The sequence below is a fragment of the Euphorbia lathyris genome, chromosome 10, assembly GCF_963576675.1.
Source record: "Euphorbia lathyris chromosome 10, ddEupLath1.1, whole genome shotgun sequence".
Lineage (NCBI taxonomy): Eukaryota > Viridiplantae > Streptophyta > Magnoliopsida > Malpighiales > Euphorbiaceae > Euphorbia > Euphorbia lathyris.
This window is the reverse complement of record NC_088919.1, coordinates 61235229-61252677: the sequence shown is the minus strand read 5'-3', so window position 1 is coordinate 61252677 and position 17449 is coordinate 61235229.

Genomic DNA, 17449 nt, shown 5'->3' with positions numbered 1-17449 from the left:
AAAATCTCTCTAAGTCTCTGCATATCTATACCTAAAAGTTTTACATAATTTAAATTAATCCCTAAAATCTCTCTAATTCTCTGTATATCTATATATAATATAAAACAGTAACGATGGAGCTGAGGTGTCACTTCCTCCTTTTTTACTGATAAAAAATATAATATAATATATAATATATTAATTTTAATTATAATATTATATTTATCTATAAAAATATTATTTAAATTAAATGTGAAAATAAAATAATAATATTTAATTTATATACTATATCTAAGAGTTCTACAGAATTTAAATTAATTCCTAAAATCTCTCTAATTCTCTGCACATCTATATCTAAAAGTTTTACATAATTTAAATTAATCCCTAAAATCTCTCTAATTCTCTGCATATCTATATATAATATAAAACAGTAACGATGGAGCTGAGGTGTCACTTCCTCCTTTTTACTGATAAAAAATATAATATAATATATAATATATTAATTTTAATTATATTATTATATTTATCTATAAAAAGATTATTTAAATTAAATGTGAAGATAAAATAATAATATTTAATTTATATACTTTTTTTTTTGGTAGAAAAGGAAAAGAAAAACGAATAACAACAAACTACCCAGGAATTAGCCTAGGGAAGCTAACCCCAATCCTATCTTCTAAGAGAAGATGAGAGATGAAACTAGGGGAAACAGGAAGGGTAGTAACGCCTAACGTCCCTTCATGGCCCGCCGCCGCCAAGCGATCAGCAACACGATTCTGCTCTCTAAAAATGTGTCTGAACTCTACGAACTCAAAGGAGGAGCAAAGCCTTATAATAGCTTTGATGAGGTTGCGACTGTTAAGACCCATAGAATGATTCTCAGAAATCATTTTGATTGCTTCCAAATTATCAGACTCCACAGAGAGCCTCTTAACACCCAGCCTTTTAGCAAGATTGATTCCAGTAAGAATAGCCCAGAGCTCCGCAGAAAAGGAAGAACCCAACCCTAAATTCTGGGAGAACCCAGAAAGCCAGACGCCCCCTACATCTCTAAGCACACCTCCAGCCGCAATCTTACCGTTACTGAGGCAGGAACCATCAGTATTCAGCTTCACAACCCCCTCTCTTGACCTGCTCCATCCCACGAGATGGACATCACAACACTAAGAGGCTATGGCAAGGGACTCTCCTTTGAAACTATCGATAATAGAGAAAAGTTTTTTCGAGAAGAAATCAGCTAAGTTTGTCATAAAAACAGTTTTATCTCCAAAAATCTCATCGTTTCTCCATTTCCAAACTTGGTGACAGATAATAGCAAAGAAAATGTCACCATGCTCCATGTATGGAAGCAACTTTCCTCTAACACCATCAGAGAACCAGTCGCCCTCAGAATGTGCCATGAAGGAAGAGAAAATATGGTGTGGGAGAATTTTCCTCCAAACCTCTTTACTATTAGAGCAATCTCTAAGAGCATGGCACAAAGTCTCAATATACTATATCTAAGAGTTCTACAGAATTTAAATTAATCCCTAAAATCTCTCTAATTCTCTGAATATCTATATCTAAAAGTTCTACAAAATCTAAATTAATCCCTGAAATCTCTCTAATTCTCTGCATATCTATATATAATATATATATAAAACAGTAATGATGGAGCTGAGGTGTCACTTCCTCATTTTTTACTGATAAAAAATATAATTTAAAATATAATATAATAACTTTAGTTATATTATTATATTTATTTATAAAAAGATTATTTAAATTAAATGTGAAAATAAAATAATAATATTTAATTTATATTAATCCATAAAATCTCTTTAATTCTCTGCATATCTATCTATATATAATATAAAACAGTAACGATGGAGCTGATGTGTCACTTCATTATTTTTTACTGATAAAAAATTTAATATAATATATAATATATTAATTTTAATTATATTATTATATTTATCTATAAAAAGATTATTTAAATTAAATGTGAAAATAAAATAATAATATTTAATTTATATAGCACCTTTATATCATTAATTGAAATTATTAAATTATATTTTTGTTAATATTTATATATTAAGATGAATCTGTGCATCGCACGGGTCAAAAACTAGTTAGATTATATAAAATTATATTTACCATATTTTATTATAATAAAACATGTTTATATTTTTTTTTGTATAATTCTAATCTCTTTATTATTAAGTAATTAATTTACTAAATTTTATTATGGAATCTTAATGTCTCGTCAAAGGTAAAGATCTTCCTGTGGAAAGTTGGTTCAAAAATATTACTAATACAGACCCGATTGGCTGCTCGGCACATGAGCATTCCAACTAATTGTGTATTGTGTGAGAGTGATATCGAATATGGATGACATCTTTTCGCGGGTTGTCCGTACGCGATTGCTTGTTGGGGGGGCGGCTAACTTACGGCAGCCAGGAGCGTATTGAGAGTGGATTGACGATTGGTTTTTGGATTTTCTTGCTCGGTCGGGGAAGGAGGTTGCGGGTTGGGGGCGATGGTTATATGGCTAATTTGGCAGTAGAGAAATTCGCAGGTGTGGTCAAGAACGTGTCGAGTGTTAGAGGAGGCTATCACGGTAGCTTTCAATTTCCTAGCCGATTGGAAGGAATTGCGGCAGATTTCGCAAGTGCAATAGGAGACGTTTGCGCTCCGAGGGACAGTTTGCCGGTGGGTTAAGCATGCTGCATGGTCGGTGAAGTGCAACGTCAATGCTGCTGTATACTCGGTAGCAAAGCAGTTCAGAGTCAGAGCGATAGTACGTGGCCAGGCGGGTGACTTTTTGGCTGGGTTCAGTTCAATGTCAAGTGGTGTTATTTCGACAAAAATGGCAGAGGCGCTAGCTTTGAGGGATAGTATATGAACTGGGTTTTCTCACTCCTCTTTGTTAATATTCATTTTGAATGCGATGTTAAGGTGGTTGTTGATGCGTTTCATTTCAAGCGTAGAGATCTAACGAAGTTTGGATGTGTGGTGGAAGATATCCGTGTTGGTTTTCAGTCATGTCCGGACTGCCCCCTAAATTTTTCTGAGTTTTTAATTCCTATTCTTAGTAAGGATAATATTGTTGAGGTTTGATTAATATATGATTTTTCGTTTGAAAAAAAAAACAGTGTGGAACTTGTTTTTATTAAAAAATGAATAACAATTATTATAAAAAAATGAATAACAATTTAAAAATTCAAAAAGATAAATAGAAATATATAAAATTATAAATATAATTTTTTTGTATCTAGTAATTTTTATAGATTAAATGAACAAAATCTACGTTTTTTAAATCATTTTTATCAAGACATAATAGTATTAAATATTATTGTAGATATTCATTTTTATCCGTGATAAAGAAGAAGAGAAGAAGAATTTGTGTTTTTATTAAATCATTCTCTTACTGAATACAGCAGCAATGAACGCTTATATAGCGATATTGGGAAAAACAAAGAAACGTTACAGAGTAAAAAGGGGAAAGCAAAAGTGTGCACTGCCTAGCTGGCATAACAGAAAACAAAGAAATAATTAGCTACATGAGGGAACATAGTAGAAATAATAAACCGTAATAGCCTCCCTCAAGCTGCAGTGTGAATATTGTGAACACTAAGCTTGGAAACCAGATGATGAAACTGAGTTGAAGGCAGGGGCTTGGTGAAAACATCAGCTAATTGAGCTGTAGAAGAGATATGCAGAAGATGAAGAAGCCCAACTAACAATTTTTCTCGCACAATGTGGCAGTCAATTTCGATATGCTTCGTACGCTCATGAAAGACATGATTCTGTGCAATTTGAATTGCAGAAAGGTTATCACAAAACAGCAGATCAGGTTTGAGCTGGTGAATCTGAAGATCAATCAAAAGATACTTAAGCCATTGTAGTTCATAAGTAATAGTGGCCATAGCTCGATATTCCGACTCAGAAGAAGATCGAGAAACAGTGCTTTGCTTTTTACTTCGCCAGGAAACCAATGATTCACCAAGAAAAATACAGTAAACAGTGACAGAACGCCGAGTATCAGGGCAAGTAGCCCAATCAGAGTCACAAAAGGCTTTCAGATGTAAAGAGGAGGATGAAGAATAAAACAAGCCTTGAGAAGGTGCTGATTTTATATACCGAAGAACATGATAAGCGACACTTAAATGAACTGAAGTTGGTGAAGCGAGAAATTGACTTAACTGAGAAACAGCAAAGCTGATGTCAGGGCGTGTATTGGTGAGATACAATAAGCGACCTACAAGCCTCCTATACAAACCAAGATCAGTTAAAGAAACTCCATCAGATTGTGTCAATCTCATAGTTGAACTCATTGGGGTAACAGCAGGCCAACAACGAAGATAACCAGCATCTTCTAACACATCTAAGGCATATTTGCGTTAACAAATGGAAATCCCTTGTGAACAACGAGCAATTTCCAACCCTACAAAATACTTCAACATGCCAAGGTCTTTAATCTTAAAAGTAGCATGAAGATTTTAACCAAATCTATTTCAGCCATATCATTACCACAAAGAACCACATCATCAACATAAACCAATAAGGTTGTGAAAGAGTTACCAGATTGTTTCAAAAACAAAGAATGACCAGTTGTAGAATGAGAGTATCCAAGACCAATAAGAGCAGAAGAGAGCTTAGCAAACCATTGACGACTTGCCTGCTTTAATCCATAAATGGATTTTTGTAACTTACAAACAAGATTAGGATCAGGTGAGTTGAAACCAGGAGGGAGTTGCATATATACGTCTTCAACTAGATCTCCATGCAAAAAAGCGTTATTAACATCTAATTGAAACAAATGCCATCCTTGTATAGCAGCGTATGCCAAAAGAAAATGCAGAGTTGTCATTTTTGCTACTGGACTGAAAGTATCTAAATAATCAACACCCTCCATCTGACTGTAACCTTTGGCCACTAAACGGGCCTTATAGCGTTCAAGACTTCCATCTGAGTTAGTTTCACCTTGAAAACCCAGCGAGAACCAACTAAAGGTACATCAGGTACACGAGGAACTAAAATCCAAGTTTGATTTTCTTCCAAAGCAATAATCTCATTATCCATTGCAGTTCGCCAACACTCGTGTTTTGTAGCTTCTTGATAAGAACGAGGCTCAGGTATAACAAAAAGATTAAGAGCATAAACTTTATGAGGAGGAGCCAAATGATCATAAGAAATAACATTAGAAAGATCATAAATACCTGAGGCAGAAGATGATTGAGACTTGGTGTACAACAGATTGCAATGATAGTTTCACAGATAAGAGGGTTGTTTATGAGGTCGAGATGATTGACGGATAGGTAGAGGAGGAAGAGAAGAAGGAACATGTGGAGCAGCGGAAGTAGGAATGATAGAATTTACTGGAACAGGAGGTTCAAGAGGGGGAGTAATGTCAGAGACAGGAGAATCCTGATGAGAAGGAAGTGAGACATCAAAAAGGTTGTCATCAAAATGAACATGAGAGGCCTCTTCATGGACAGAGGAAGAAGAGGCATTATGAAAAGGAAAAATGTGTTCATGAAAAATTACATCACGAGAAACGACGATTTTATGAGTGGACAAATCAAGCAACTTATACCCTTTGACATTGGGAATTTGTCCAAGATAAACACAAGGTGCAGCTCTAGGAGAAAACTTAGTTTTATGTGACCCTAAAATTGAAGCATAGGCCAATGAGCCAAAAACTTTGAGAAGATGATAAGGAGGAGAAGTTTTGAAAAGAAGCTCATAAGGTGAGCAGTTTTGTAACAAAGGAGTGGGAAGAGAGTTGATGAGGAGAGCAGAATGTAGAACACTATGCCCCCAAAAATGCAAAGGAAGTTTAGATTGAAACATTAATGAGCGAGCCACATTTAAAAGATGTTGATATTTGCATTCAACAATGTTATTTTGTTGAGGACTATAGGGGCAAGATTTTTGGTGTAAAATACCTTTGGAAGTATAAAAATCAATCGGATTCAGTTCAGGTGCATTGTCTGTTCTGATGGATTTAATTGAAACAGAAAATTGAGTTTGTACATAAGCATAAAATTGCCTAATGACATTTGTTGCTTGAGATTTAGTGTTAATAAAAAACAGCCACGTGTAACGACTAAAATCATCAACAAGGGTAACAAAATACTTAGCTCCATTAATAGTAGAAGTGGACATAGGTCCCCATACATCAAGATGAATTAAATCAAAACAACTCTTAGAATGTGTAATAAAATGTTGAGGAAAAGGAAGCCTTTTCTGTTTTGAAAGAGGACAAACATTACAAGTGTAATTTGACTGAGAAACAATATCAGAACATTTCTGTTCTAAAACTTTCAATCTAACATCTGACAAGTGACCTAATCGCAAATGCCATAAAGGAAAATTGGCTGGTTTGTGTGTAACAAAATTGATAGAAGAAACAGGACAGATAGATGAAGGTGAAAAACGCAATTTGAATAAACCATCAATGAAATCAGCTGTACCAATCATCTTCTGTCTCTTTGTATCCTGTATAAAACAAGCATCACCACCAAATGTTAGTGTACAATTTGATTGTTCAATTAATTTACCAACAGAGATTAAATTGAAACAAAATCCAGGTACAAACAAAACTTTGTATAAAGTAAGATCTGGAGATAAAACCACTGTGCCTGCTTGAGTAACTGTGATTTGAGCACCATTAGTTAACTTAACCAGAATAGGCGAGATTAAATGAGAAGTCTCAAAATAATTCAAAGAACTACATATGTGATCAGTAGCGCCAGAATCTAGCAACCAATCAATATCAGTAGAATGAACTGCACAAATAGTGGAGATACCTGGTGAGAAACCGAAATTACTAACAAGAGATGGAGCTGGAACTGTGGCTAGTTGATTAACATGTTGTGCAGTAGTGAGTGAAGGAGCAGAAGGTTTCAATAGAGAAATCAACATTTGATATTCTTCATTGGTGAGGTTTTTTCCAGATTCAACAGAATTCTCGACAGGGACAGCGGTAGCACAATTGGTATTTGAAGATGAAGAATTAAATGCTTTCTTCTTAGTGAACTTAAATCCCGGTGGAAAACCATGTTTTCTAAAACAACTATCAATGGTGTGACCTCCCTTATCACAATAAGTGCAAACAGGACCCTTCTTATTGGAATAACTTGAACTTCCCCCTGATTTCTGAGTTTGAGCAAAAAAGACATTTGACTCTATAGGAGGTGAACGATCCATAACAACATTAAGTTGTCTCTCTTGTTGAATAACCATTGAAAATATACGATCTATAGGAGGTAGAGGCTCCATAAGTAAGATCTGGGACTTGATAACAGAATACTCAGAGTTGAGTCCCTTAAGAGATTTAATTATATGATCCTGCTCCTGATTATTTTTGAATTTCTTAAGAGAAGCACAACATTGAGAACTAGCAAGGCACTTACATGGATTAATGGATCTGAAATTAGACAACTCCTCCCATTGAACATTCAGATCAGTATAGTAGTCGATAACAGTTGAAATCTGTTGTGTTAATTGAGCAACAACATCTTGAATCTCAGAAATCTTCATCGCATCTCCTTGAGAATATCTTGTTTTCAGAGTAGCCCAGACTTCTACTGCAGATTCCATAGAGTTGATGCTATTAGAAATATTGGGCGACATAGATCTGGCGAGCCATGAAGCAACCATCATATTGCATCTGACCCAGGCTGATCGAAGAGTATCTGTGTGAGAAGGAGGAGGCAAATCTCCAGTAACAAAAATATATTTATTCTTCGCTTGAAGAGCCATTTTCATAGATCGACTCCATGAATGATAATTCAAACTGGTCAAGAGAGGAGAAACCAGCACTAGACCAGGATTCTCATTAGGGTGAAGATAATAGTGGTGAGATGGATTTTGAGAGGGATCCATCGAAGAAGAAGAAGAAGAAAAAACAGATCGAGGAGATGCAGGAGAAGAGGGACTGCAATTTGCTACAATATCTGCATATGACATTGCAGAAGAAGAAGTGAGATCTGAATCTCACTCTCTGATACCATGATAAAGAAGAAGAGAAGAAGAATTTGTGTTTTGATTAAATCATTCTCTTACTGAATACAACAGCAATGAACGCTTATATAGCGATATTGAGAAAAACAAAGAAACGTTACAGAGTAAAAAAGGGGAAAGCAAAAGTGTGCACTGCCTAGCTGGCATAACAGAAAACAAAGAAATAATTAGCTACATGAGGGAACATAGTAGAAATAATAAACCGTAATAATCCAAAAAGTTTTAATGTTTTTTTTTATATTTTTCTTTGATGCTCGAACAAGTCGTAAATATTTTATGAATTTGGGGGATAAGGATCAGAGAAAGCTTCTTACTGTCAAATGGAAGAAGTGCTGTCAATTGTATGAATTTGGGGGGCTAGGTATGAAGGATATTGGACTGTTCAACAATTCTCTTCTTGGTAAGTTCAGTTGGGATTTTATTCAAAAAAATGGTTATATCCCTTCTTTGCTGCGAAATCGTTTCCTTTATCAATCTGGTATGCCTAAGCGCTATATTTCAAATTCATCGGTTTGGACCTCTGTTCGACCAATTTATGATCAGATTAGTTTGGAAGTGACCTGGTGGTTTGGAGACAACTCTGAACTGAATTTCTGGACGGACTCTTGGATTGCACCGACGGTTGTAAATCAGCTCGACATCCCAGCAAATATACATCGCAAGCTTTATGACCCGCTTCACTCCTTTCGCGCTGATGAATCCTGGACTAATTTGCATCGACTTTCTGATCTTCTCCAATTGAACATTCAGAGGGTTTCTGGCAGTCGGGACATAACTGATACTTGTGTGTGGAAGCCGGCTATGTCAGGTATGTATACTGCCAAAGGTTTTTATAGCTCCTTCTGCAACAACACTCCAGTTGAGTGGAACAAATTCCTTTGGAATGCCTTTGTGCCGCCTAGGCGGTCTATCACTTGCTGGTTAGTGATTCATACGAAAATTTCCGTGCAAACCAATTTACAGGTATGTGGCTTTTCACTTGCTTCGAGATGTGAACTGTGTAAATTCCATATTGAATCAATTGATCATCTTTTCGTCACATGCCCTGTGTCGAATAGTCTATGGAATGTTATCTTCTCTGTTTTCGGCATACACCGTAGTAGTATGCTGACCTTTGGGAATCTTTTACGGGAGATTAGAGCTATCCGTTTACATATTTCTATGAGAAAAATGGTGGAATTTGGCTTCTATAACTGCTATTTGGTACATTTGGTACATCAGGAATATGACTATTTTTGAAAATGATCTCCCTTCAATCCAATTCCTTCAGAATCGACTTCATTTTTACATTCATGAACCAAAATGGATTGTCAATTTGCCGAGCCGTGCTAGGCCTCCGTCGTACCCTATCATTGTTCGCTGGTGCCTGCCGCTGTCGGGCTGGATAAAAGTTAATACCGATGGTGCGGCGGATGGTGCGCCGGGTATCGCCGGAGCTGGTGGGATTTTCAGAAATTCTCGTGGTTTTGTTATTGGCTGCTATGCTATTAACCTCTCTAGTTCCTATGTGCACATTGCCGAGCTGTCTGCCATTATTTTTGCAGTAGAATCTGCCTGGGAACGGGGTGGCACAATCTTTGGATTGAATCGGATTCTGCATATACAGTGGATATGCTAAACATAAGGATTACCATGGCTCCCTGGAAAATTAGACAAGACTGGCTTCAGTGTTTATCTAGATTCTCGAATATGAATTGCAGAGTCACTCATATCTATCGAGGGGGCAATCAGGCGGCGGATCAACTTGCCCGTTTTGGCAAGACGGCTACGGCTCTTACATGGTGGCATTCGGCTCCTCATTTTTGTCAATCGTTTGTTTTTGACGACATATGTAATGTTGCTCATGTTCGTTTTCCTTAATTTTTCTGTTTTGAACCTTTTTTATTTTCCTTTTCCTCCCTTTGTAATTTTTTTTTTATTAATAATATTTCGGGTTGATTTGGTGTGTTAGGGGTGCCAACCTAGTTGGGATGTCTAGCCACTTAATCGCGTCCCAATCTTTCATGCAAAAAAAAAGTCGTAAATATTTTATTTTTCTAAAATCAATTTATGAATCCCGATGGAATGTCAAAGTTATATTCCGAAAACGAAAAATTAGGATTAAAAGACGTGAATTTTTCTTAATAAGAATTTTCTTGAAAAGTGCGTTGTATTTCAAAAAAAAAATCTCAAGCTTGTTCGGATCTGAGTTATAGTTTATTAGAGAACTAGTTTTTGACCCGTGCGATGCACGGATTCATCTTAATATATAAATATTAACAAAAATATAATTAATAATTACAATTAATGATATAAAAAAAGAGGAAGTGACACCTCAGCTCCATCGTTACTGTTTTATATTATATATAGATATGCAAAGAAATATAGAGATTGTAGGGACTAATTTAAATTATTTAGAACTTTTAGATATAGATATGCAGAGAATTAGAGAGATTTTAGAGATTAATTTAAATTCTGTAGAACTCTTGGATATAGTACGGATAAAATAATCTTTTTATAAATAAATATAATAATATAACTAAAGTTAATATATTATATTTTTTATTAGTAAAAAAGGAGGAAGTGACACCTCAGCTCTATCGTTACTGTTTTATATTATATATAGAATATAGATATGCAGAGAATTAGAGGGATTTTAGGGATTAATTTAAATTATGCAGAACTTTTAGATATAGATATACAGAAAATTAGAGAGATTTTAGGGATTAATTTAAATTATGTAGAACTTTTAGATATATATATGCAGAGAATTAGAGAGATTTTAGGGATTAATTTAAAGGGTAAATTTCATCAATGGTGTACAACCTTTGCCCCATTTCACACTTTGGTGTACAACCTTTAATTTGTCTCACTAATATGTACGAACTTATAGGTGACCTCCCACTTTGGTGTATAGCAGGTAAAAATAACCGGTCAACACGAAGTCAACGTGCCACATCAGCGGTTTGACCGGTCAAAAAGTTAAAATTTGACCACCTAATACAAAATTACTTCTATGCCCTCTTCTTCTTCTTCCTCCTTTCCCCTTTCCCCTTTCCCTTTCTCTCTCTAACTCTCTACCTTATTTCTCTCTCTAATATGATTTTCAGCAGTAAGGTGTATTAACAAGACATTCCAACTAAATAAAAAACCAAAAAAAAAAAGTAATCAATTTGTTTAATTAAGGCGTCAGTACAAAGGTTAACTGCCTAAAAATATGATTTCAACTCTGAATGTACTCTGCCCTTGCGGTGAGATATTCATATCCAGATAAGAGGAAGTTTGCAACCTCCAAAATTCAACAAGTATGTGTGGAAACAGATATATGAAAGAGCTTATTTCTTTAATATGTTGGAAAACCAGATTACAAATATAAACACAATACTAGAATCTCCATGAATAAACAAAAGACAAACATTTAATAGCTAAAGTAACATATCACTCACAAATACAAAATCTTGAAACAAAAAAATCCAATTAATGACTAAAGAAATAAAAAAGAATAATGGATTGTTGAATAACCAATCAAGGAAGAAATTTGAAAATCACGAACTAACCAATCAAAATTGCATAGGCCCAAGTTCCTCTTGGATTTGTTCGCCTACCTGCAAATACTCATACCCAACTGACATTAAAGTGGATATGAAACGAAATTCCCAATATTGTGAAGTGGGTAAGGGGCAAACGTGATTGAAAACCCCGACAAGGAAGGAAGGTAGAACAAAATTTAGGGCAGACGGAAAAAGTAGAAATTGAAGCGGCTGTATTACTATCAAAATCTCAACCTGCAACGGAGAAAATGTTCATGAGAAACCCAGAAAAGGGGAGTTGAAATTGAACCACAAAGAGGGAATCCATGAATTTGGGGGAGAGATTCTCGCTTTAAATAGACATCATAAAATTCACGAGAAATGAATAAGAAATTTGCAAGAGAGAGAAATAAGGTAGAGGAAGGAGTTAGAGAAAAATAAGGTAGAGAGAGAAAGGGAAAGAGGAAGGAGGAAGAAGAAGGAAATATAAAAGTAATTTTGTATTAAATGGTCAAATTTTGACTTTTTGACCGGTCAACCCGTTGATGTGGCGCATTGACTTTGCGTTGACCGGTCATTTTTACCTGCTATACACCATAGTGGGAGGTCACCTATAAGTTCGTACATATTAGTGAGACAAATTGAAGGTTGTACACCAAAATGTGAAATGAGGCAAAGGTTGTACACCATTGATGAAATTTACCCTTAATTTAAATTCTGTAGAACTCTTAGATATAGTACAGATAAAATAATCTTTTTATAAATAAATATAATAATATAACTCAAGTTAATATATTATATTTTTTATCAGTAAAAAATGAGGGAGTGACACCTCAGCTCCATCGTTACTGTTTTATATTATATATAGATATGCAGAGAATTAGAGAGATTTTAGAGATTAATTTAAATTCTGTAGAACTCTTAGATATAATACGGATAAAATAATCTTTTTATAAATACATATAATAATATAACTAAAATTAATATATTATATTTTTTATCAGTAAAAAAGGAGGAAGTGACATCTCAGCTCCATCGTTACTGTTTTATATAGAATATAGATATGCAGAGAATTAGAGGGATTTTAGGGATTAATTTAAATTATGTAAAACTTTTAGATATAGATATGCAGGGAATTAGAGATATTTTAGGGATTAATTTAAATTATATATAACTTTTAGATATAGATATGCAGAGAATTAGAGAGATTTTAGGGATTAATTTAAATTATGTAGATCTCTTAGATATAGTACAAATAAAATAATCTTTTTATAAATAAATATAATAATATAACTAAAGTTAATATATTATATTTTATATTATATTTTTTATCAGTAAAAAAGGAGGAAGTGACACCTCAGCTCCATCGTTACTGTTTTATATTAGATATAGATATGCAGAGAATTAGAGAGATTTTATGGAGTAATTTTAATTATGTAGAACTTTTAGATATAGATATGCAGGGAATTAGAGATATTTTAGGGATTAATTTAAATTGTGTATAACTTTTAGATATAGATATGCAGAGAATTAGAGAGATTTTAGGGATTAATTTAAATTATGTAGTTCTCTTAGATATAGTACAGATAAAATAATCTTTTTACAAATAAATATAATAATATAACTAAAGTTAATATATTATATTTTATATTATATTTTTTATCAGTAAAAAAGGAGGAAGTGACACCTCAGCTCCATCGTTACTGTTTTATATTATATATAAATTTTAGGGATTAATTTAAATTTTGTAGAACTCTTAGATATAGTACGGATAAAATAATCTTTTTATAAATAAATATAATAATATAACTAAAGTTAATATATTATATTTTATATTATATTTTTTATCAGTAAAAAATGAGGAAGTGACACCTCAGCTCCATCGTCACTGTTTTATATTATATATAGATATGCAGAGAATTAGAGAGATTTTATGGAGTAATTTAAATTATGTAGAACTTTTAGATATAGATATGCAGGGAATTAGAGATATTTTAGGGATTAATTTAAATTATGTATAACTTTTAGATATAGATATGCAGAGAATTAGAGAGATTTTAGGGATTAATTTAAATTATATATAACTTTTAGATATAGATATGCAGAGAATTAGAGAGATTTTAGGGATTAATTTAAATTATGTAGATCTCTTAGATATAGTACAGATAAAATAATCTTTTTATAAATAAATATAATAATATAACTAAAGTTAATATATTATATTTTTTATTATATTTTTTATCAGTAAAAAAGGAGGAAGTGACACCTCAGCTCCATCGCTACTGTTTTATATTATATATAAATTTTAGGGATTAATTTAAATTCTGTAGAACTCTTAATATATAGTACGGATAAAATAATCTTTTTATAAATAAATATAATAATATAACTAAAGTTAATATATTATATTTTATATTATATTTTTTATCCGTAAAAAATGAGGAAGTGACACCTCAGCTCAATCGTTACTGTTTTATATTATATATAGATTTGATTATTGATTAATTAATGAATCTTGCCTTATTATGTTTTAAATTACAAATTGTGTATAGTTCGGTTCTTAAATTGTAAACGTTAAAATTCAAATGTTAATTTTGATTGAGACATTTTCTTTGCAATTTACAATCGAAATATAATGTGTTGCTTAAAAATCGACAATATAAGAAAAAGGACGGGTAAAATAATTAAAATGCGTGAATATACAAGTGATAAATGAAAATGGAAAATTTTATTAATTAATCGAATGGTAAGGATCAAATTTAAGCCTAACTTTTCAAGCGAAGTGCATATTTAGCCTTAACATATAAAATTGTACAAAATCCTAACATTTTTAAACAAGATCAATTTTAGCCATTTGCTATCGAAAATTTGAAAAGACACATTTGACTGTTATTTAATTGTCACATAGGGCATTCCAAATAAGTTTGTCGATAAACTGAAGCAGTTGTATATTTTTTGTTGTTTTTTATAACTTAATAATACAGTTAATATTTTAGATAGTTTGATAAAAAAAAATTTATGATTAAGGTATATGTAGCAAATTTAGTTTTTAACATTTAACAAATTTTTTGTAATTTTGTTAGTAATATAATGAATGAGATGCTTTTCGAAGAACCATTTTATCCAGGTGCAAGCGAAACAACTCCAACAATATTCTTTTCAATAATTAATAGTTTTCTCAACTCCAGCATTATCTCCTTCTTGATTGACTTCTTCCAAAGCACGAGCTAGTATAATGGAAAGAATGGACATATTAGCAGATGTACATGCATCCAAAAAAAAAAAAAAACAAAAACAAAAAGGAAAGTTAAAAAATTAAAGCACCTTTATTGAACTTTTGGTAGCCCTTAGCATCCTTGTAGATGATCTCCCTCTTTCTATTACGAGGGGTTGAACGAACAAACTCTAACCTATTGAGATAGTTCCACTGGAGGGTATATTTTGTTAGAAGCTTGCAAGCATCCTCTTTTATCAAATCTCACGCGGGCTCCTAGGTGCCTGAGTTGCAATGGTCTTAATTCCAATTGGTATGGAAGGAAAACCTCTAGTATATACAGTTTCGGGAATGGTAGGATTACCCTTCAAGCAAAACCACTTTGGTTTAAAATCCTTCACACCCTACATTTTACGCACAAAAAAGTAGTTTGGTTACTACTCATTTGCTAATAAATCATGTCATCTATTGTCTCCTTCACGGGCTTCCAACAAGATCGGAACAAGCTTACAGTCAGATTGATATCTAGGTCTTTGCAAACCTTGGCAAAAGCAAGAAAATGCAACTAGGCGCTTAGAGATATTTGACAGGACCGGAGATTGAACTCATTTAACACATTCAACATCCTAATAGAAATAGGAAAACGTACTCCCCACTTCAAAAGCTCGGTTAAAACCCCTAAATACCTTTGTTGTGGAGGGTTAGATGCTTTGTGCCCTTCAAAGGGAGATTGGTATGCATCTTATCATAGGAAGCTACAATTCTTATGAGTTCCCTTGCAGTCAAGGTTGAGGGCTAATTTGTAGACTAATGGATTCACTTACTCAGAGGATGTGACTTTTTTGGTGGTTTGGGTCTTTTCAGTAACTTTGGAAGATTTTGATTTTTTAGAGGCTATTATTGTGTTCTCTATGTTTTAAAACATGGCTGAATCCTCAAGACTTTGAAAACGAAGAGACTTTCTTTCGCCTCAAACCTTCCATACTACACAAAAAATTAAAAGAGGAAAAAGATCACACAAACTTACTGTTTCAGATACTGGAGATATCGGCAGGGAAAGTAAGAGGAAGCAGAAAAATTAATTGGTACTTCTTCTTCTTCTCCTTCTTTTATAGACTTCTGGTGGAAGACAATGAGGCGACATATTTAATGATAGGGTTCTTAAATCATTACTATGTCTCGAAGAAATCGAAAAGTCTAAAACGAAAATAATTATAACATTGTTTAATGATAAATTACACGCTGAAACAACGCATGTCAGGAATTTATAGTGTCAATTGTAAAAAACAGTAACGTGACGTCACATTGTAGTTTTATATGGCCTGTCGGTAATCAATACCACTATAACACGCTTCAACCCAATACCTCTTTATATGGCAAAGAATAAGACACGCCATCAAAATACTTCTCTAAGTAGATAGGAATCTTTAATAGTCTAACCGAAAGGCAATCTCATTCAAACAAAAAACAATGTTCGACCAACATTGCCTCTGGTTCTTACACAGGCCTAGACCTGTTCAAGGACCCACTGGCCCGCCCAGCTCGTCCAAGCCCTTTATTTATGGGTTGGGCTTAGACATATTTATCTAACATTCGGCCCAACCCGGCCCGACCCCATACAAGCCCGCATATAAAATGATTTGGGTCTGTGTTCATTTCAAAAGCCCGGCTAAACCCGATCCGAGCCGCCTTTATATTATATAATAAATAATAAAGACTACCCTAAGAATTATAAATCATAAATGAGATCTTTATTGTTTTATATACACTCCAAAACTAATAATTTATTGTATAAAACAGAGATGGACGAATTCATGAAATAATGATAAATAAACATATAAATAAACATCAGATGGTCGGTTCGGGCCAGGTTTGGGAATTAGTTTTTTTAGTTTAACCCAGCACGGCCCAAGCCCGATGTAAATATAGTATGGGTTGGGCCGGGCTTGGACATAGCAATTTAGTATTAAACCCGGTTAGACCCAACCCGAGTCCGGCCCGACCTATGAACAAGTCTACACAGGCCTACACTAAAAGGGATTCGACCTTCGGTCATCCCTTACAACGAAGTCCTAAAACGTTTCGGTTTTGAGACTCTGAATGGGAGATATCTGATATCACACAATTTATCATAATACATGTGGACTAATCACGCACTCCCTCCTCAACAGTAACCGATGAAGCCACGTGGATTGGTCAAATGCGACCTCAAAGTCACGTATGTTCTTAACCGTTTCTGATTGACAACAGACATTCACCATTGATCGGCGGACATGTGGACCCCTGCTCACACCTAGGGCACACAACGTGATTCCTTTATAAGTACAAGATACATACTACGCTAAAAAGTTACTCAATTCATTCTCATTGCTCACCTAAGTTCATCTAATATCTAGTAACTTTTCTCATTACTAGTTTAGGCCATGTTTGGCAATAGCTGATAGCTGTTAGTTGAAAGCTGATTACCTTTCTGGTTAACTGATTTGACTACCTGTTTTGATTGGATAATTGTGTAAATTTGTTTGGTAAAACTTAACCGATTGCTAATAGCTGTTTGTGTAAAATGACAAATAAGGACGTGATAAAGCATTTATTTGGAGTTAAAAGGTAGTAATTGATGGGAAAAACGGACCAACAACGGTAAAAACAATAATGCGGAATTAACCTTCGTTATTAATCCTTTCCCGACTTGAATGAATCTATGAGGAAACTAATTAGTAGAGCAAAAACCGAACACAAC